The sequence below is a fragment of the Vipera ursinii genome, assembly GCF_947247035.1.
Source record: "Vipera ursinii genome assembly, chromosome: Z".
NCBI lineage: Eukaryota > Metazoa > Chordata > Lepidosauria > Squamata > Viperidae > Vipera > Vipera ursinii.
In genome coordinates, this window is record NC_139517.1 from 98,633,322 (window position 1) to 98,656,563 (window position 23,242).

The window sequence follows — 23,242 nt, forward strand, 5'->3', positions numbered from 1 at the left end:
GTAACATGGGAGTATCGAGATACTCCCATAAACACCTGCGCGGCTGCATTTTGCACCAGTTGAAGCGTCCGGGTGCAGCTCAAGGGCAGCCCCATGTAGAGAGCATTGCAGTAATCCAGGCAAGAAGTGACAAGGGCATGGGTGACCGTGCATAGGGCAACTCGGTCCAAAAAGGGGCACAACTGGTATACCAGGTGAACCTGTGCAAAGCCCCCCCTGGTCACAGCAGTTAGATGATCCTCCAAATTAAGCTGTGAATCCAGGAGGACACCCAAGTTGTGGGCCCTTTCTGAGGAGGGCAATAGCTCCCCCCCATCAAAAGAGATGGAACATGTTCGACAATACGAGATGCCGGTATCCGCAGCCATTCGGTCTTGGAGGGGTTCACCCTGAGCCTGTTCCTTCCCATCCAGACCCGCACCACCTTCAGGCACTGGGACATCACGTCAAGGGCATCACTGGGTTGGCTTGGGGTGGAGATAAACAACTGGGTATCATCGGCATATTGGTGATACCTCACCCCAAAGCCATGGATGATCTCACCCAGCAGCTTCATATAGATGTTAAACAGGAGGGGGGAGAGAACCGACCCCTGAGGTACCCCACAAGAAAGGGGCCTTGGGGTAGATCTCTGCCCCCCTGCCAATATGAACTGCGAACGAACCAAGAGGTAGGAGGAGAACCACCGTAAAACAGTGCCTCCCACTCCCAACCCCTCTAGCCATCGCAGCAGGATACCATGGTCGACGGTATCAAAAGCCGCTGAGAGGTCAAGTAGGACCAGGACAGAGGAGCAACCCGTGTCCTGGGCCTGCCAGAGATCATCTACCAGTGTGACCAATGCCGTTTCTGTGCTGTAACTGGGTCTGAAACCAGACTGGTCCGGGTCCGGATAATCCGCTTCATCCAGGAATTGCAGAAGCTGACGCACCACAACACTCTCAACAACCTTCGCTACAAAGCGAAGTTTGGAGACAGGATGATAGTTATTCAAGGAGGCTGGGTCCAGAGCAGGCTTCTTGAGAAGGGGCCTCACCACCGCCTCTTTTAAGGCGGAGGGGAAGACAACCTCCATCAATGAAGCGTTGACAACTGCCTGGAGCCAGCCCCCTGTTACCTCCCTGGCGGCCGAAACCAGCCAGGAGGGACATGGGTCCAATAGACAAGTTGTACCGCTCAGTCTACGCATAATCCTGTCCACATCATCCAAAGACACAGGGTCAAACTCACCCCAAATAGTATCACCAAGACCTACCCTCTCCACTCCACTGGATTCCGCCCAGTCGGAGTCCAAACCAGTCTGGATCTGAGCGATTTTGTCCTGCAGATACTGTACAAATTCCTCAGACCTACCCTGCAAGGGGTCATCCCTCGCTCGCTGGTTGAGCAGTTAGCCGGTCACTCTAAACAGGGCGGCTGGGTGGTTATCTGCAGATGCAATGAGAGCGGAAAAGTAAGCACGCTTTGTCACTTCCATCGCCACTAGGTAAGACTTAAGATAAGTTCTTAGCCGTGTTCGATCAGATTCGGATCTGCTGGACCTCCAACAGCTCTCTAGGCATCTTTTCTGGCACTTCATCTCTCAGAGCCCCTCAGTAAACCAGGGGGCCACCCGGAATCTGCGCTGGGTCAGAGGCCACAAAGGCACAACTCGATGTTGTTGTTGGAAATTCCTTATCTTTTGCCTACAGTATCCTCTCACTCTGCCAAACCTAGAAGCATTATGAGGTTATTAAAATGGCCAGTCACATAGATTTTGATACTAAGGAAAAAGAAACCAAAAGTAGCATCTGTATAACACTGGGAGGATTGTTGGATTTAAATGACAATTGTTGATGTGTGGTATTGCTACTGTATGCTATTAATAAAGTATGACTTATTTCAGTATACTCCATTTATATATTAACGTACATGAATTATAATATGCTATAATATTCTGACATCAAACAGAGGGCTTTAAAATAGCATTGTCTATAAAAAAATGCCATAATGTTTATTCTTTCCACTGAAAGAAAATATAATTTCAAGATTTCTTTTGAATAGTCTTTTTTAATCAGGTGTGTCCTATAGGATCTTACACTTACACAATGAGATTTATATGAATGTCCTGATCCCTAAGTCAAACTCAGCTTTGGTAACCAACTATAGTTGGGGCATTTATTTAAAACTTTTTTACTTTAATATGGAAGGAGTTTCTTACTGACTTCTTCATTTTTTTCACATTCTAGCCCTGACTCCTACAATGTAAGAAGCTGATAAAATGAAGTTGTTCTTTTCATGAGATGAGGATTTTATATACTAAATATTCATAGTAAATACTTATATGGACCTTATATTTCAAATCACATCAAAGAAGAAAATCTTAGGCCTATGGCCATAGTGCATGTTTCTTATTTTCTTATTTTATTCCTTTTTATTATAATTTGCGTAGCTTTCTCATTCACCTTTCAGAATTTTTCTTACATAAACATCTTTTCCTTATAAAATCTGAAATAATGAAAAATTACAGTGTAACTTTATTGTTTTTCTAGTAGCACAGTGTCTCTATCATCAAATATCAAAATGGTATTTTAATAATGAAAATTATAGCATAGTTAATTTTAGTATTGTTGTTTAATCATAAGAATCTAAGAAGTGCTTTGGTTATTCTGATCATCATACAAAAATCCATCTAACTCAGAAGCAGCAGGATTCTCTTGACAACTGGTGATTATTATTCTTTGTTCCCAATATTCTATCTTTAGAGGAATTGTGCATATGATCCTGAAATCTTTATTTATCAGTTTTATTTTTAAGTGTTTGTTATTAATATCAAAGGGACGCAGTGGCTCAGTGGGTTAGAACGCTGAGCTTGTCGATCAGAAGGTCGGCAGTTTGGCGGGTCAAATCCCTAGTGCCGCGTAGCAGAGTGAGTGCCTGTTACTCGTCCCAGCTTCTGCCAACCTAGCAGTTTGAAAGCACGTAAAAATGCAAGTAGAAAAATAGGGACCACTACGGTGGGAAGGTAACAGCATTCAGTGTGCCTTTGGCGTCTAGTCATGCTGGCCACATGACCACGGAGACATCCTCAGACAAGGGTTGGCTCTTCAGCTTTGAAATGGAGATGAGTACCGGCCCCTAGAGTCGGAAACGACTAGCACCCATGTGCGGGGGAACCTTTACCCTTTACGTATTAATATCAAAACAGTTTTAAGTAATAAAACATACTAAAAACACAAACTAAGAAAACACACACATGCACACAAACACACAAAGAGAAAGAAAGATATAATAAGGAAATGTCTGCTAAGAAACTGGCTATCTTATTCATTAGTAAAGGTAAAGGTTCCCCCGCACATGCATGCTAGCCGTTTCCAACTCTAGGGGCTGGTGCTCATCTCCGTTTCAAAGCCGAAGAGCCAGCGCTTGTCCGAGGACGTCTCCGTGGTCATGTGGCCGGCATGACTGGACGCCAAAGGCACACGGAACGCTGTTACCTTCCCACCGTAGTGGTTCCTATTTTCCTACTTGCATTTTTTACGTGCTTTCGAACTGCTAGGTTGGCAGAAGCTGGGACGAGTAACAGGCGCTCACTCTGTTACGCGGCACTCAGGATATGGCTGCAATAATTGTCCTGTTTTTAAATTGTGGTGTATTCAATTTTCTCTCTCTCTTTTAGCCATCTTCTTTTATATACAGTCACACTGTGTTGAGGTCAAATAAAGCATATCTATTAGCAGTGCTTTTTTTGTAAATGAAAAAGGTGTGGGAACTCACACATGTCATACAACCCACCTTGCCTATCCTACAAGATTCCATCTAAAAAAGGTGCCGGAACTCTGTTCTGAGCGTTTTATGAGAAAAAAAGCCCTGTCTATTAGGGTTACCTTGGTGTTGGTGTATCCATGTGGGTGAGTGAGTAAGACAGAAAGACCCTAACTTATGAAGGATCATATGATGAATGAAATAATGTCATCATGATATATATAATTTCTTAAATTTAACATTAATTCATTGGTGGATTGTCTTGACAGACTGGAATTTTAACCCCAATGCAAACTTAGTGCTATCTTACTTTATGCTGATCACCAAGTACTCTTGTCCCATATCTTTAAATAGATGAGAAGAGTGTCTGAGTCTTGATTAGCTAATTCAGAAAGGAGTACCTATGCATTAATTATAATAGGACTAAAGTGGTAATTTTTGTTCCAAAGCCCAATTGCTCCAAAACAAATAGATGGGAACATTAGGCTAGGTCTCCAGTTAAAAATGCTTGGAAATCATTTTTATGCAATAAGTTCATAGAGGACCCAAAAATATTGTCACTGGCAAAAGATAGATATTAAATTTCAGTGGCAATCAATGTTTTGAGGGTAAAGTTCTATTTTAAATGCCATATATTCTTAAAATGGTTCTCATTATAGCTTTAATAATCTAGAAAGGGTTCAGACAAAATTCTTTTAGGGTGTATCTGAATACAGGCTAATTAGGGCTGAAGACAGAGCATGGCTTTTATTGGCTTAAACTAAACTTCTTTCCAATGGGCTTAGTACATCATACCATTTTATTATCAGTATAGTATAAATTCTATACTACCTTCACTTTCGGTGAAGATGGCCAAATGAATTCACAGCCAGGAAACAATCCCTGAGTGTTTTTTCTTGTAATGTAGCTTCTTCAACTATCAACAGAAAGAACCGGCATTCATTTAATTTATATGACTCTCCTGGGTTTGAGAAAGAATTAGAAGTTATTCCTCAAGAACCTCCAATACAACAGCAGGTCTGCAAGTAGCTTCAGAAGCTGCACTTCGAAGTAGCTTGTGTGCCGAAAGCTATGGGGTGGACCTGCAATCAGTTTGGGATTGAAGAAGCAACCATTTTATTTTTCAAATAGACAATACGTCCTTTCATTTCTTAATAATTTTGAAGAACTATTAATCTTTATTAAGCTAAAAGAGACACTCTTTAGCTATAGCTTGTTATTCCTTTTTGAAGACCTGTGCCATTTTGGGGGATTTCTTCTTGTTAAACAACAAGGAAGAAGGCTGCTAAGGCATGCTAAAATAAGGAAGAGTGAATAATCTTTTGAAAAAAAAATTGATGAGGAAATATAAGGGCAGAAAATTGGGTTTTAGTTTATTGTTTTTAGTAATTTGTATCTTGGTCTGATTTGCTTTCCAATTTTTATGATTTCTGATTGATCAGTAATTCTTAAATGACTTACAAAAAAGCTACTTTTTGACTAAAGAGGCAGTTAGCAAAATGGAGGAGCAAATTATTAGAGATAAATTTAACAAACTTTAAATAAAATACATCAATTTATGGATCACCTATGCTCCAAAGTTGTTAAAAAGACTACTCAAACTACTTCAGAGATGCAAATATGTGTAGAAAATCGCCAAACCATTGAGGCAATTTCACAAGTAGCTGACAATGCAGAGGAGTCAACTGTAATTTTGGAATGTAAACCTGACACCAATTTTTATTATGCTAGCTTAAATAAAACACTCCCAACAGAATTGAAAGAAGTGCTCCAAGAAAATTTGCAACATTTAACAGGATAAATTGGGATTTTTTTTCCTCGTGGATATTAACAAGGTTGAGAAATCGTCAAGAAAAAGATAATTACCTGACAAACATTCCAGAAAAGAAAAGGATTTTAATCCATCAAGACAAGCTGGAAGCAGTAACTTAAATTTAATGAGTCAAATGGAATTAGGATGCATTTTCATCAGTTTGATATTTATAATTGAAAGAAAGTCTTAATCTAGAGTTTGAAAATGTATTTTTTCATTACATATAATGTTTAAGTAATTCTTAAACATTGGTAAGACCGCACTTGGAATACTGCATCCAGATTTGGTCACCATAATATAAAAAAAGATGTTGAGACTTTAGAAAGAGTACAGAGAAGAGCAACAAAGATGATTGGGGGACTGGAGGCTAAAAGATATAGGGAACGGTTGCTGGAATTGGGTATGTGTAGTTTAACGAAGAGAAGGGTGAGGGGTGACATGATAGCAGTGTTCCAATATCTCAGGGGCTACCACAAAGAAGAGGGAGTCAAGCTATTCTCCAAAGTGCCTGAAGGCAGGACAAGAAGCAACACATGGAAACTAACCAATTAATAAGTGGAACAACCTGTCTTCAGAAGCTGTGAATGCTCCAACACTAGATGTTTTTAAGAAGAGACTGCCCAGCCATTTGTCTGAAATGGTATAGGATTTCCTGCCTGAGCAAGGAGTTGGACTAGATGACCTCCAAGGTCCCTTCCAACATTATTGTTATTGTTGTTGTTATTCCTAAAGTTTGTAAAATATTATTGAAAGTGTATTTGAAAATATGTTAAAAGAAAGTTAAAGATAAAGACGTATTAGCTTAAAGAATCTAGACCTGTAAAAAGAATGTATACAAGAAGAAAAATTATTCTATGAGAGTAACTTGGAGGGAGTTATCTAAATTTAATGTTAATTGGAGTTAGTTGGAATTTTATTGATCTGAAAGTGAATTTTAAAGTATATATACTAAGAGGAAGTTTAAAGAAAGATGCATTAGAATGTTTTAATTTTAGAAATGTTTTTAAAGAAAACCTTAATGTTTTAAAATGGATGAAAACATTTTCCCATTAAGATTAAAGAATATAAAAAATAAAGTGAATGTTGTTAATATAAATGGTAATAGTTTATAAAGATTATTAAGTGCAAATAGAAATATATATTTTAACAGCAAGGAAGATAAAGCAGTAATGGTTAAATTGGTTGTTCTATTCAGAGAGGAGAATATATTTATGTTTTTATATGAATATCATTTCTGGATTTTGTGCTTGTAAAGAAAAAAAGATGAAACTTTAACTTTAATTTTTCCAATTAGATTTGTTGTTATAGAAGTGGCTAGTTATATACTAATTTGTAAATGTAAAAAGTTGAGGTTGTAATGTTATCTTATACTGTACTAAAAAGAGTTGGAAGTCAATGCCTTTTTCTTTCTTCCCTTGTACCTCGTATCTTCTTTCCCCCTTTCTTTTTTCTTCCCTTAATTTCCTATATTTATTTTTCTTTGTATTTTATACATTGATAAAACAAGTTATATAAATTCTATATTACCTTCATATAGATTTTCACCCAATGCCTTATTTTCTTTGGAGTATGAAAAGTAACAAAACTTAAAGAAAATTTAGACTGTTACTATCAATTCAATATTATCTATTGGATTTGAATTATTTTCAACCTGCCCCAAACCTTAACTATTCTCAGGCAGTGCAAGGTTTTTATGTTAACTTGCTGCAATGTTTATCATCAGCAGTCAGGATCAGAGGCAGATACCATAATATGCCAATGGGGAACTGGTATTATTCTAGCAGAGAGGTTGAGACATTTATTGATTTATTTTCCATTCATGCAAGATAAAAGACATATTTATTGATTTGTCTAACAGTACATTTTGCATTCATGCTACTTCTTAACTATGAGGTGCCTCTTGATCCTGAGTGCTTATAACGAAGAAGAACTAACCAACGTAATGTCTCTTCCTCTCTTTTATTTTTTTTAGGTACAGATTCAATTATTACATTAAAATCATCAAAGTTTGAATTGCAGCTTGAAGAGGGTATCAAGAGGCTATCAAGAATCAATCCTTCAGAATCTCTTCCAGCAATAAGCTAGCTGGCCCAGATTTTTATTTGGTGCATGCTGATATTATTTCAGCAACATTATATTCTTATTCTCTCATGGTTTATTTTTTACTGTTAAAGATAGTAATTATGGAATGAAGATGGATGAATGGATAGATAGATGGATAGATAGATAGATAGAAAGATAGATAGATGATAGATAGATAGATAGATAGATAGATAGATAGATAGATAGATAGATGATAAGCAAGCAAGAAGACAGACATACAGATGTAACTAAGGGCAAACAAAGTCTACGAATTAATTCTAGAAAGACAAGAACTTTCACCTTTTGATAAATTAATCAAACTGCATCTCAAAAGAGCATCTGAAATGTTTGCAGTTTCATAATCTTGAGTTTATGGAAGTTTCTATTCATCCAGCTACCTTTATATCACAGGTGAATAAATATTGATTTTTGAATTACATATAGAAGGTTAGGAGGACTTCAAATAGTATCAATTTTATCAAAGCACAGTTGTCTATTTCCTCCACTGTTTAAATATCACAGTCTGTGGCTTCAGTTTGCTAAAACTCAAAGTAAAACCTGTAAAAAAGAAGTTCCTTTACATAACAAGCAATCCAACTTTATAGATATACTTCCATACTTTTTTGGGAATCGATGCAAATTGTGTTCTAGTCTTAAGAACAAGCTACCAGCAATATTTGTTGTTGTTAGTTGCCAAGTCGTGTCCGACCCATCGCGACCCCACGGACAACCCTCAGTGTGCTATTCTATCATGTCTTATTTATAGACAACAAATTATCACACAAACAAATCCCAAACACAATTGTATGTAGCTGACTTCTTTTGTTCATTATGGGCATGATTTAATAGTTCCTTCATAGCGATGGACAGTACTGTCTTATTTGTAGCAATTCTATGAACAAGCAAGTCCAACAGAAAACCATGGGTAGAAAAAGTCTTATTCTGCCTTTTGTTCTGGTACAGCAACTAAATAATTATCTGTTTAGTGACCTAATCAAAAACAAATCATGTTGTCAATCCTTTCTTTGCGTTTCAGGCATCTGCCACATCTAAAAGACTAGAAATGGTCTGCAGTTCTTCCATATTTTCATTACCTATTTTCTATCATTTGGGGCATTTTTACTTTCTTTTTCTCTTAATGGAACACTTAAATGACACAGTTTTCATTTCACCAGCCATTTCTGCCCCCTTTTCATGACTTGTGTGGGTCATGCATGTACATCTCTGTGTCTCAGGAAACTGAAACAGCAAAGAAAATGGAGTGCCTTGAGAGGTCCGATTTTCTCAGAATCTCCTAAATGGGGTCAAGTTCTCATCAGTGGAGCATGACCAGAAAAACAAGATTAACACAGAATTTCATTACTTATGTTTAATGTCAAGAAATAAGAAGATGGGATACAGAAAGTGAATAAACCTAATTCTCAACCTCATTTATGAATGAATTCAATTGCAGCAGCAAACAGAACTGACGAAACTTAGTCTTTAATTAATTTTTTTAGACGACTGAAAAATGCTCTGAAAATTGTGAGAACAACAGAAAGATGAGTAAAATATCTTAAATATTAAAATCAGTGAAATATTCTTTTGTTTTTTTAATCTGAAGATGTGATTGATAATAGGAAGTGATTATTATTCAAATTGTCTAAATCTTCTAAATTTATGTTTTTAAATCATCCTGTATTCTGACATGCTTTTGGAAATGAGATATCATCATTCATTCAAGCTGAAATTATTTATGGTAGTGAATATTATAACTGAAGAATATTCTTTTTGAAATGAAAATGAACAAGTAAATCAAGAATAAGATGTATTTAATATTTTAAAAGTCATGTCACAGTATCTTACTGGTAAGTTGTCTTACATAATATGACACAATGATGCATCAAATTGTCATATTTTCTGCTTGCATCAGGGAAAGGGTTCATTCTGGTACCTGTGTCATCAATTGATGAATATAATAATCAAATTTGGCATTAGATATTATTCAAAACTTATTATTCTATTTTAGGGGCAATGATCAGTTTGTCTTGATTTGAAAAAACTATTATTATTACTGTGCAGATCTAGTGGAGAGCCCACAATTTCATAGCATCTTTTTTCTGTTTTCCAAGTGGTGCCAGGTGTCTAGAACTAAAATACGTTGGGTGTTGATCATGCTTAATTGGCATAATTCTTGAAATCTGAGTTTCATTTTGAAATTAGCCACTCTTATTCATTGAAACCAAGTGAAAGAAAAAAGTATTTTCTTGCCTTAAAGCAAATTCTCTTGAACTGCTGCAGCTTGCAACATATTGGCAGACTATGTTTCTTTTTACTCACTGTCTCCCAGCATATATAACTTCACTGACAATCACAGCCTATCTTTCCCACCAAGTCTAGTTTATAAATTATTCCATCTCTTGAAATGTTTTTTTCATTCCACCTATTTTCTCTTCTCTTTTCTCTGATTTAATTCTATCTACAAAATGAGAATCTAAACTTTGCACAGGAGCTTTGTATATCCAGATGTGATTATTTCTTCTTTGAAAGGTAAGTATGGTGTGTTTCAAAAATAAAAAAAACAACATCAAGGCTTCATACAAAGCTATACACCTTCATACTATTTTGCTTTTTGTGCTACATTAAACTTGCAAGAAGTGTGAAGAATATGATCTCTGGTGATCGGCCTCATAATCTCTAAATGTCGGTCTGTGATCTACATTTAGAAAAAGATTGTTCCATACTAGGACTCCCACTCCTAACCTCTATGTTATGAAGTTGGCATTATAAAATTGTAAAGCTGTCAATGAGGAATAGCAGGAAAAGCCACTGCTATTGCTTATATAATCTGGCTGCTGCTAGTGAATCAATCAGATAGGGTCAAGAATTTAAAATTAAAGGGGTAGGAAAATGGACATTTGAAAGGTATTTAAAAATCCTAGCCAAAGATGGAAAGGAGGCATGTCCATTCTAGGATAGCATTCTTCAAGCAATTATAATGACAAGAAATTCCAGGATCCTACTGATACAATCATATTTCTGTCATTCAATCTAAAGAAACATGGCATTAAATAGTGACAGACCCACAAATATGTGTCACCTTTCTGTGAAAATATCTTCAGCAAGTCATGGGAGAAATTGCCTATCTAAATACACAGTTATCCAAGAAAAAAATAACCCTACTTTACTTTACTTGGGTGAATTCCAGCCATCTTATGCATTCAAACATATATATGTGGTAGAGATGTTAAAAGTGCTATATTTTATTTAAATATTAAAATGTGCGTATGTACTTATCCCAGACTCCAAAAGACCCTTTTAATTTCTATATTAAAAGTTATACAGTTTTGCATTCTTGAGTTGTAGTGATAAATCTCTTTACACTTGTATGTAACAAGACTTGTTTTTTATAATTGTCCTTGCTTCAAGATAATACCTCTGCCTTTCCCCAATTATAATTATGAAGTCTGCATTCCTGTGATAAACCTTTGCCCCCTGCTTCATTTATAACAAGACTTGTCTTTTATAATTGTCCATGTCTCAAGTTATGTTTCAAGTTATGTTTCAAGTTATGTTTCAAGTCATGCCTTTCAAGTCATGCCTTTCAAGTTAAGATATGCCTTCTTGACTGATGACAATCCTTGTCAACTTTGTTAACATTTATATAAGATAGCTATGCATTATTGTTTCCTGTAATGACCTTTGCCCTCTTCATTAGCAGTTCTCTGTTAGCATAAACTATGTTTTATTGTTTCCTGTGATGACCTTTGCTCTCTTCATTAGCAGATGTATGCAACGAGTTACGTTTTCCCTTTGACCTTCCATGAGTGTGTTTCCCCCCTCCCAAATGAAACAGCATAATAAAAGGAGGGTGTACGAAGCTGTTCGGGGGGCAAAACATCTACCCCGGGCACTCTGTGCTCTCTCACCTTGAGCAAACTTGTGTTGGTGCCTCAGTTTGTCCTGGGACTCTGCTCTGAACCATCGCAGTTCCCAAGTGTGACCGTTGGAACGTCCGGCACACTGGGTCGGTGGCAAAGGGCAAGATCCTTCCATATTCAAGGTGTTCACCCTTGCGAGGGTCCCTCTAAATTCTCACCCCTGTTACGGGGCTCTAAGAGTTGAGGCCAGAACCCTGATCAGTCGCTCAGCGCAACATGCGTATGTTATATAGCTTTATGAGATACAAACAGTAAATACTGCTAAATTAGGTTTTAGAGTTTTGATGTAAGATTTGAGAAACTGGCCTGTTGATCTTTCAATATATTTTTTAATCACATCCAACTCTAAATTATAGTTCATCTTTGAAAGGTGGCATCAGATTGATTTAAATTCCATTTGATAGTATTTCATGTGCCATAAGCTGACTTCTCTGCAGTTTGGGGTGGAGATGCAATCAGTGTTCTGAAAGTATTGAAATCTAAGCTTACTGTACACCTTTGAAAAGCATCTCAACTTTGTAAGTTATAAATGATTCCAATATTAGGAAATGATCACAAGGGATGGTTCACAGTATATGTACTAAAGCTGTCTCTAAAAAAATACACATACACACATGCACATGCACAAAATTAAAGTAGAGCAAGAAAGGAAAAAAGAAAAGGGAAAAAGGAAAACAATAGCAGAAAAATAGAAAAGAAAGAAAAAAGATATAAAGGAATGACTTTCAAACCTCTTTACAGAAATCATAACTACAATTATAAATTGAGTTCTCTTTCAAAAGTTATATTGTACCAAGTTATAATCTATCCTATCATCAAAACCATAAATCAGAAGTTTATTTTCATGTATGGTGGACCTGTAAAAAGGTTAAAGCTTTTTGGATTAAAATTTGGTGGAATATGCAAAAGATATTTAAGAAAAGGATAAAGTTTTGTCCGCAACTGTTTTTACTGGGCATTATTACGGATACTACTGTTGTGGACACTAAGTTGATGTTGAACTTAATTACGGCAGCGAGACTTTTAGTAGCACAATATTGGAAGAAGAAAGAACTGCCGACTATAGAAGAATGGACTTTAAAAGTTTCCAACCTGGCGGAAATGGCAAAGATTTCAGCGTATTTGAAAGACCAGTCGCAACAGAGATATATCGTGGAGTGGAGAAGATGGATTGATTATATCCAGAATAAATATGGGACTAAAAAGTTTCACTTAGCATTTGAATAAGTATTGATGTGATATTTATATTGCTTGTTGTTAGTTTATAAGAGTTAAAGTGCGATAGATTTAATAGTTTATTGTTGTTTGCATAAGGTAGGTTATGATTGTTTGTATTTTTATACCCTGTATTGAGCTCTGGGAAGTCGGGGAGGGGGAGGGGGAAGGGAGGGAGGTGTTGGGGAGGGTTGGGGAGAGGGGAGGGGGTGGGGAGGGGTTTTGCTTTGTTAAAAAATGTATTGTAAAACTTTTCAATAAAAAAAGTTTATTTTTTCTTCACAAGTTTCCAGTTGAAACATCCAAGCCATTTCCAGTACCAATAAATGTAGACATTTTCTTTTCTCTAATCTAATTCATTAGTTTTGTCATTTCAGTGAGTTCTGCTATTGACTTGGTTTTAATGTGGATTCATATTCTCTCTTACTAGTCCTCTGGATGCTGTCTATTTTTAAACTTAGGCTGAATTTATGACTTCAGGAAAAACCTGGCAGATTTGGACAAATGTGGAAAGACCCAGCCCATAGAATTGCCAAGAGTCATACTCTACTGAATCAATGTCATCATCATCATCCCCATCCCCATCACCACCTTTACATTACTGAACTAGTTGTAAATATTGTTGAATAACACTAGCCTGAAAATGAGATTTCAACTTCATGTACAACTAAGGACCCTTTAATTTTCTATAGCAATTTTATTAAAGATTATAATTACAATAGTAAAATCTAATGCAAAGGGGGAAGTGAATATAAGTAAAATATAATTAAAAGCAGAAGTTGCAAAAATGAAAAAGGGAGGAAAAGAAAGAAAAATAGGCAAGAAATGAAAGATAAGAATATACCGTAGTAAAGAAAAAAAACACAAGATGACTTGTCTTCATCAGAACAAATATAAACAATTTCAGTAGTTTATTAGCTTCTTTTAAAATATGACAAATGATCTCTTTTTCCCATATTCCATCTTTGTCCATATCCTTAAAACTTTCAGTCCTGATGTCAGCAAAAGTCCATGTATTCAACATATATATTATCCTTAATTAAATAAACCAACTTTATATTCTTTGCTTAACTTCTAACAATCTTGATCTTTAGTCCAAATAATATTATAGAACTTGTTTTCTTTTATTTGATCTTTGTCCTGTCTGACAAAATTCTTCAAAATTTTAACAAGCCTCTCTTGTAAATACATTATAGGAAAACTATTCAGGCTACTCTCCATGATAATAGGAGAGATTGTCATATGCAACACTGACATCAAGGTACACTATATCAACATTCTATTTCTTATGCATCTCCTTTTTACTTCTCAATCTGCTATTAATTTATTTAGGTCTTCATTTTTCTTCTAATTGTAATCATTTGTATCTTTGTTTTCAGTATTTCATTTTTTTAGTATTTCCAATCTGGTTTTGATATATCTGGTAGGATTTTATGCTATTGTATACTGATCAAGATGTCACCTGAAGTCCAAAGGATATGACCAATTTTCTCAGCTTCCTGCCATTTCCCATTTATTTTGAATTCCAACATAACATGCTCAATACCCAACAATATACCTCAAATCTTCAGTCTATTGACCAGTACTTCTACATTAGGGGTCCCTAACCCTTGCTCTGGGTTGTGGAGCTAGAAAGGTTGGGGATCACTGTTCTATATTGATCATGATTAGGTCCAGGACAGCTGATTAGCTCAGACTATTTTAATCTTCTGAAAAGTTAAATATCAGTAGAAAGATCAGAAATTTATTGGTATTCTCAGTCCTAGCTGATGAACTGGGTTTTCCTACCCACACTTGAAGTCTCCTGTTATTGTTATAACCTGCCCTCTTGAAAACTTGATTCATTCACTAAGAAGGCATTATACATGTGTTCTTGTCTGAGTAGTAAATAATACCATAATTTTTCCTTATGTATTCTTAAGTCTGTTTTCAAGTGGATGGACCAATTTTCCCAAATAATAACCCCAATGTTCTTCCTGTGTATTTATAGTGCTTTTTTAGCTACATGCATTATATTAGATGAAAAAGGCTTGGTGTGTTCAGTAAATAAAGATAGAATAACAAGAACTTTCAGCGTCATTATTTCAACAAAAGGAAATCAAGCATTGCTGTATGGTTTTAAAAAGCTTTTAAAATGATTTTGTGGAAAGATGAATATTGCTAAGTAGGAGAGGTCAGGAAATAACTATTGCCTTATATTATGGATGTAATTTTTTATTATTTTAGGAGTGGTAGTTACAAAGACCTGGTGCATTTTGCAAAAAAAAAAAAAAAGTTTCTGATCTGCCATTTTCTCCTTATCAAATAATTCTTTTCAAGCTATCACAATGTTCTCCTAAAATTAGACTCTGGAGAGAAAACCCAGAGATTTAAAATTCCACACAAATGAATTCCTGAGCACCTTTTGGGTCTTTAACATTTAATATTGTTTAGCAGAAGAAAGTCGTCTGGTTATAGGATTTTTAGTTTTATGTTCATAAATGCAGCCTTGAGAATCTGTTCTGATATGACTTTATTCCTCTTTAGAAAGGAATGAGGTGAAAATCAAAGTTTTGGGAATTTGATGGCCTGGGGCTAACATTTTTTAATCTTGTCCTCTGTACTTAGAGGAAATAATTTATTATTTCATCTAGGAAATAATCAAGTGCCCACACAGAGACATCAAGGCAACAGTGCAGTTTTATGGTGAGGCAACAGTGAAATGATAATTTTATCATTTCCTAAGGGGGAAGTTTTTCATAGTATTTATAAATGTTTAAATCTCTTTTTTAAAATTAAAAGGAAATCCTAAACACAGAATCGTTTAAATTAATGTGGAGCCAAAAGCAGAAGTCTCTACCGCATGGTTTTTTAGAAGGAAAATTGTAAAGTTCTCCAGAAGATACTGTATGCATCTCTTTGCCCATTCTCTGAAATATTTGTAGAATTCTTTATTTTTATATATATAGCTTCCTATATATAAATAGTGGTAAATCTACTTCTTGTTAAATTAATTGCTTTTCATGGTATGGAAATACTAGTTCTATTGTGACTCTCCCATCTCACAAATTCTGAGAATACACTGTTAGTTGAAGCTGTTTGCAACTGTATTGAGTTGGGATATTAATTATCCGAGTTATACTTAAGGAAACAGTCACCATGCATGAATAAGAAACATTCCTTGTGCCTTTCATTTCCTTCCTTCCTTCCTTCCTTCCTTCCTTCCTTCCTTCCTTCCTTCCTTCCTTCTTTCCTTCCTTCCTTCCTTCCTTCCTTCCTTCCTTCCTTCCTTCCTTCCTTCCTTCCTTCCTTCCTTACCTTCCTTCCTTCCTTCCTTTGCTAGATATTAGCTCAAATGGCATGGCTGGGTTAAACACCACATTTTCTTTGAGCATCCAAACTATGGAAATGTGGTCTAATTCTTTCATTAAGGTACTAAAATGTTTTTACAGATAGAATAAATCTCAGTTTTCTAGTTCCAATTCAGTTGCAATTGAAAACTGTAATTTAATTGTATGGCATTGCATTGAAGCTGAATATTCATGAAAAAAATAAGAAAAAGGAACTAGGACTAGAAACCTTCTTAATGAATGTTACAGCATAAATCTGAAAAGCACATAAGAGATGCTTAAATCTGATTCTGGGACATTTTCAAGCAAAAAAAAAGAGAGCTTAGAATGTTAGAAAATTTTAATCTTGATTTTGGAGGTGGAAACAGAAACTATTTTTGGGGGGGGAACATAGCAAAGAGGGAGAAATAACTTTGATAAAGTGAAAGGAATATTTTTGCCCTTGCAAAAGTAGTGTTTGAATCAAGTTCATTTAATTTGTGCTCATTTGATCTAGATCATAAATATTTTCCAGTAACATAGCAATGAGTTATAAAAAAAATACTGTTATGTTCATGTAGCCCTATCACCAAGACAAATTCATAATCACAGCAGGATAATATAGTTATATTTCCTTACCACCCCCTGCAATTTTTATTCAAGTGAACTTTCACCCTGGTTAATAACTTCCTCATAAAACACAGACATTTACAGTAAGCAAACAGTCTACTAATCAAATTTCACACTTAGATTTATGGGCCATGACTGCAATCCTACACGGTATTTCTTAAGATTAAGTCCTGCTGAGCACATTGGTCCTTAATTCTGTTTGCAGCCAACTCTAAAATGCAAGCTCTTGTTTTAAACAAGCAGGGTATTTTTTTTATAAAAAAGTTTTTTAAATTGATGATATCAAGTGTTCCCTTATTATTCGGCATAAAGAGAATAATAAATAGCTAGTGGAGAAATATGTCAGAAGGGACATAATACATGAGGATTATGGGGAAGGTATTTCACATTTTTTTATAAGATTTGGTAAAGAAATATTTTTCTACCAATAAACACCTCTGGTTTTTTTAAAAAATAATACCTTACCTTTTGTTTATGGTACTCATCTATCACTGGTTACAGATGAAAGGAATAGTGACTTGCTACAGGAAACCTTTTGATCTTCCCATCTAAAAATCAAAGAGCATTATTCTGCAAGAAAGAATAATCATTCAGACTGCATGTAAACATTATTTTGAAAATTCTACTTTTAGTTTCCTTATATTTAAATGTACATAGAGAAAATGAATTGTAAGTAGTAAATAGCAGCAAAGTTAATCTCAAAGGGGTCAGAAAATATGCTCTCTCCTATTTTTCGGACAGGTTGCCAGAATCTCAGATTATAATTGGCTCTACTTCTGGGAAGCTCCAGTAATGGAGTATCTAAGAACAGTGAGTTGTGTTTAATCAATATTTATAAATGGGGAAGTTCAAGTTTATCCTCAGGGTGGAGTCCAACATTAGTCCAATCCCACCTATTCCCATTTAATACCATAAGGCTGGAAATCACATGGAGAAAAGCAAATAAGAGCAGCATCATGTTTTCAATATCAACACACAAAGGTCCCATTAGGAGAGATGCTGCTCATTGTGTCATCCTTAATTTCTTCTTGTTTGTGTAAAGGTGTTTTGTGTATTTTAAATTAATATTGTCATTTAAATACAATAACCTGCATTTATAGATTAAAAAATATTTTAAAAAATGAAATCAATCTTAGACCAATTGGACCACTATAGAGAGTTCCTGACTTACAACCACAATTGGGACTGGAATTTCAGTCACTAAGCAATGTAGTCATTAAAGAAGTTATCATTTTTATGGTCAGTTTTTACCACAGTTGTTCAGTGAATCAGCATAGTTGTTAACATCAGATGATTGTTAAGCAAATCTGGTTTCTCCAATTGACTTTGCTTGTTGGAAATTTGCGCCACAGAAGTGGTACAATGATTGTAACTGAGGGTGTATCATAAATCACTTTTTTCAATTCATAACTTTGAATTGTCCTTAAACAAATGCTTGTAAGTCAAGGAGAACTTGGAAAGAGATATTGATTATTGTTATTATCTTTATTAGTCCCAGTTTTCAAAAGGCAACTGAACTTTCTTGGTTATTTTCCTTGAAAACATTTCACTTCTAATCCAAGAAGTTTCTTCAATTCAGTTTTTCAAGGAAAAAACCAAGAAAGTCCAGATGCCTTTTGAAAAAAGCATCTTGGGGGGGTGGCGGAGCCAGCTGTCAGAACGGGCAGCTGTGTGAATGGGCTTGTCTGTATCGCACAGCCTCTCACCCAGTGTCTGTGGGTGCTCCTCGGAGCCATAGGAGGTCCTGGAGGGACAGCCTAAGTTGTGGGCATCCCAGAGAACCTACATGAGCGGCAGCTCGTGTTGGATATTTGGAGAAAAACCCGATGTAAGTGGACCGGGGAGAAGAAGGCCAGTAATGGCTGACACAAAGTTCTGACAGAGGGATGGAACTAGCATCGACTTAGTGGAACAAGAGTGTATCGGATCTGATCAAGATTTTACATTTAAAAAGTGAAAGGGAGCAATTTTGAAATAGACATTGGCTAGAAGAGGGTGTCTTACCGAGAGGGAGTGAGCAGAGAGAGAAGCAACAAGAGATAGGGCGGTAGGCAAAAGCGACAAGGAGAGGAAGCCAGGAAGTTCGAAGATCATAAACTAGCCATGGGATCAGGCGAACGGATAGAAAGGTAACAGGAAAAGATAAGTTTTTGAGTCTTGGAGACTGAACTTTTGAGAAAACGAGTGTGGACTATAAGCAGAAGGAAAGTGAATAGTTTTGACAGACTTTGAACTTTTGATTTATAAGCCACGGGAGTATAACAGATCCAAGATGGAGAAAGTGACACAGAAACTTTAGGACTGGAGTTCGGATAGTGAGATAATTGCTCGCCATTGGCTGAAGAAGAAGATACAAAAGGAGCTACAAATCCAGAGTTGGAAATTTATAATCAAAAAGGAAAGTGACTTTGATGGGACAGGAATATAAAGGTGATATATAAATATAGATAAAAAAGACACACATAAATATAAATATATAGACTGACTGCTTGCTATATTCGTGAAATAACAATATTGCTGTGATTGTTGATTGCTATAATTGGATAAATTAATAGAATTGAAATAATTAAATAGCAAATTAATCACTTGATTGTTATATATATATATATATATATATATATATATATATATATATATATATATATATATATATATATATATATATATATATATATATATATATATATATGTAGATCTTTGGTCATTCGGATTTTTCCCCACGTAGAATTGGAGGTATCAGGGCAACATTTCGACGAAATCTCATCCGTCATCCTCAGGCTGGTGGCTTCAGCTTCGTTCTTCTGGGAGAAGTGTGTGGTAGTGGCTGTTTTTTCTTCTTTTTTAAACTGCCAGAGGGGGTGTGGTCTGTGGGTGGAGGTGTGAACATTGGGTGCTATCTAACAAAATGAAATTCAATGGTGAAAAAACTAAGGTTCTACATTTAGGCAAGGAAAACCAAATACACAGGTACAGTATAGGTGGTACTTTGCTCAATAGTAGTAACTGTGAGAGGGATCTTGGAGTCCTAGTGGACAATCACTTAAATATGAGACAGCAGTGTGCTGTAGCTGCCAAAAAAGCCAACACAGTGTTAGGCTGCATTAACAGAGAAATAGAATCAAGATCATATGAAGTTTTAATATCACTTTACAATGCCTTGGTAAGGCCATACTTGGAATACTGCATCCAGTTTTGGTCACCACGATGTAAAAAAGATGTTGAGACTATAGAAAGAGTACAGAGAAGAGCAACAAAGATGATTAGACATCTGGAGACTAAAACATATGAGGAATAGTTGCTGGAATTGGGTATGTCTAGTTTAATGAAGAGAAGGGTGGCATGATCTCAGGGGCTGCCACAAAGAAGAGGGAGTCAAGCTATTTTCCAAAGCACCTGAAGGAAAGACAAGAAGCAATGGATGGAAACTAATCAAAGAGAGAAGCAACCTAGAACTAAGGAAAAATTTCCTGACAATTAAAATAATTAATCAGTGGAACAACCTGTCTCCAGAAATTGTGATGCTCCAACACTGGAAGTTTTTAAGAAGAGATTGTACAATTTGTCAGAAGTGGTATAGGGTTTCCTGCCTGAGCAAGGGGTTGGACTAGAAGACCTCCAAGGTCCCTTCCAACTCTATTGTTATTGTTATTTTTGTTGTTATTGGGATAGGGATAGGGATGGGGGGAGAGAGAAAGAGAGATGGAGATTGATAGGTCGATAAATCTCCATTTATCTATAGTTATATATCCATATCTATCTATTTATATATAGACAGATGTCTATATATGTGTGTATACATATACATGCATGTAGATGTATTTTCATCCCAGCAGGCACAAGCATGATATACAAGCCAATGTATGAGTGCAGATTTATGATTTGGAAACTGCACAAATGTGAGACCATATACAACTAGTTCTGGACCAACAATATTCATTTAATAACTGTTTGAAACTTATTATCAATTTTTACACTATGACCATCGCAGCATTCCCCAGGATCATGTGATCAAAATTTGAGTACTTGACAACTATCATGTATTTATGACAGGTGCACTCACCTGGGGTCATGTGCTCATCATTGGTGACCTTCCCAGCCAGATTCTGACAAGCAAAGTCAATGGGTCAAGCCAGTTTGCTTAACAACCACATTATTCACTTAACAAGTGTTGCAAAAAAGTTCATAAAATGAGGCAAAGCTCATTTAATAAGTGCCTTGCTTAGCAACAGAAATTTTGGACTCAATATTGCTCATAAGTCAAGGACTATCTGTATAAACAATACATTCTTGTGAGAAATGTGCTATGTTTGTGTGACACAAGTTATTCTTGAAGGATTTATCCATGATTTAGCTATTGAAAGAACATTAGTTAAATATTATATGATCGATATATTGATTTATTCAGGTGGCCTTTTTCTATGCTAACATGATGCAGTGATTTCTGATGAGAAGTACATTGACTCAGTGACTTAATGATGCTGGAGAAGGTCTATATTCTGGCAGTTCAAGCTCTAGCACTGTGTGATGGGGTGAGTACCCATCACTTGCCTCAGCTTTTACCAACTTAGCAGTTCAAAAGCATGCAATACAAGTAGATAAATAGGTACCACTTCAATGGGGAAAAACAGTGCTTCGAGTGACAGTATGAATTCAACCAGAGCCGAACCTGCCAGAATGCAGTGTCCAAATGCAAGATGACATTAATGGAAGGAAAAGTCCTGGGTGACACTGCAGAACACCTTCAAGTCTTATGAGTGTGGAGCTAGTCCACCCACTATATCCACTCTGGATAGCACATAAGTGTGAACAGGATGGACTGGCAATCCAAACAAAGAACTTTGTAATAGCACTATAGTGTACTGGAAAATTGACATATGCTAAATAATAATAAATACCTTCTGATCACATGGTCCAGGTAAAAACTAGGTTCAGTGTGCTATGTGACAGGAGACAGAGTGAATAATGTTGGAGAACACTGAGATGAAAGAGAAAAAGAGAAAAACCTTCTTCTCTTTTCTCAGTTTATTTTCCTTGTTATAAGTTCCTCGTGGGTCTCTGCTTTCATTTTCTAATTTTTAAATGACTCCTTTTATGAGGCTTTAGTGGGCTACCATTAGAAGCTCTCATCACCGAATATTATTTTCCTTTTGGATGCTGTCTTTAGTCAACAGCCCAATCCTCTTGTTTAACTTTCAGTTAATTACAGTGAGATGCTTTTACATCAAAATGGATGGCAATTTTCAGAAAGAAAATGACAAACTGCCACACAAGGAAATGTTACTTTTATTTTCTGAAAAAATATCCCATATGATTAGGCCATTCTGAATGAATCTCTCAGACTAGCAAACTTCAGCATTCTGCTACAATAAACTACACACTGCATTTTGTGACAAATTGAATGCTCACAAGGATGAATAAAATATAGTAAATTACATAATTCACAGCCTTGCAATCATGCTTTAGGGAATCCTTTTGGATGCTGTGCTATAAAAAAACTTTATCACTATGGTAAGCCACCAAATACAATGATAACAAATGTAAATTATATTTTTGTTCTCTAATTTTACCCTTTATTGCAATGAACTAGGGGATTGTTCACACAACATCCCAGTGATGTTTTCATTCTAATTAAGCAGCATAGCAATGGCTTGAAACACATGGCTCAGATAAAAAAAAATAGTTATATTAAGGTAAATTAATGAAATTAATGGGTCGTCAATTAAATATTATGAAACTGTCCTGGTGATTTTAATAGATCTCTAGTAAAACCAATACTTTGTTTTTGGAGTGTTTTCATTTGAAAACTGAATTGAGATGGAAGGCAGAGAATAAAGGACGATTTCAAAGTAATTATTCCTTGGACATTCCATTTAATTCTCTGTAAATCAATGGGAATTGCACTGTATAAGTTATAGAGATTCTAGTCATTCCAGGCAAATTTCTTCCATCAGTGGTACAGAAGAGCTACAGGTTTTCCACTGATTTCTCATAGGATTTCATTGTTTTTCTATGTACCTATTTTATTTACTCATATAGCAATAGCAATTAGACTTATATACCACTTCACAATGCTTCACAGCCCTCTCTAAGTGATTTACAGAGTTAGCATATTGCCCCCAACAATCTGGCTCCTCATTTTACTGACATTCAAAGGATGGAAGGCTGAGCCAACCTTGAGCCGGTGAGGATCAAACCTCTGGCAGTCAGCAGCATTAGCCTGCAATACTGCATTCTAACAACTGCGCCACCACCATACATGTGTTTGAACTTTTAGGTGGACAGAAGCTGAGGTGAGTAATGGGAGCTCATCCCAACATGCAGTGCTAGGACTCAAACTGCTGCAACAGAAACTATCTCCAGCATTGTTAAGCCACTGAACTAATGGTGCGATTCAGCCAGTTCGCAAGACTTCGGCAGAACAGCTAGTTATTTTTTTGTTGTTGTCCAGGCCCAGAATGGACTTCTAGAAGTGGCATCCACACAGAGAACCGGTTGTTCACATATTTGAATCCACCACTGCACTGAACCAT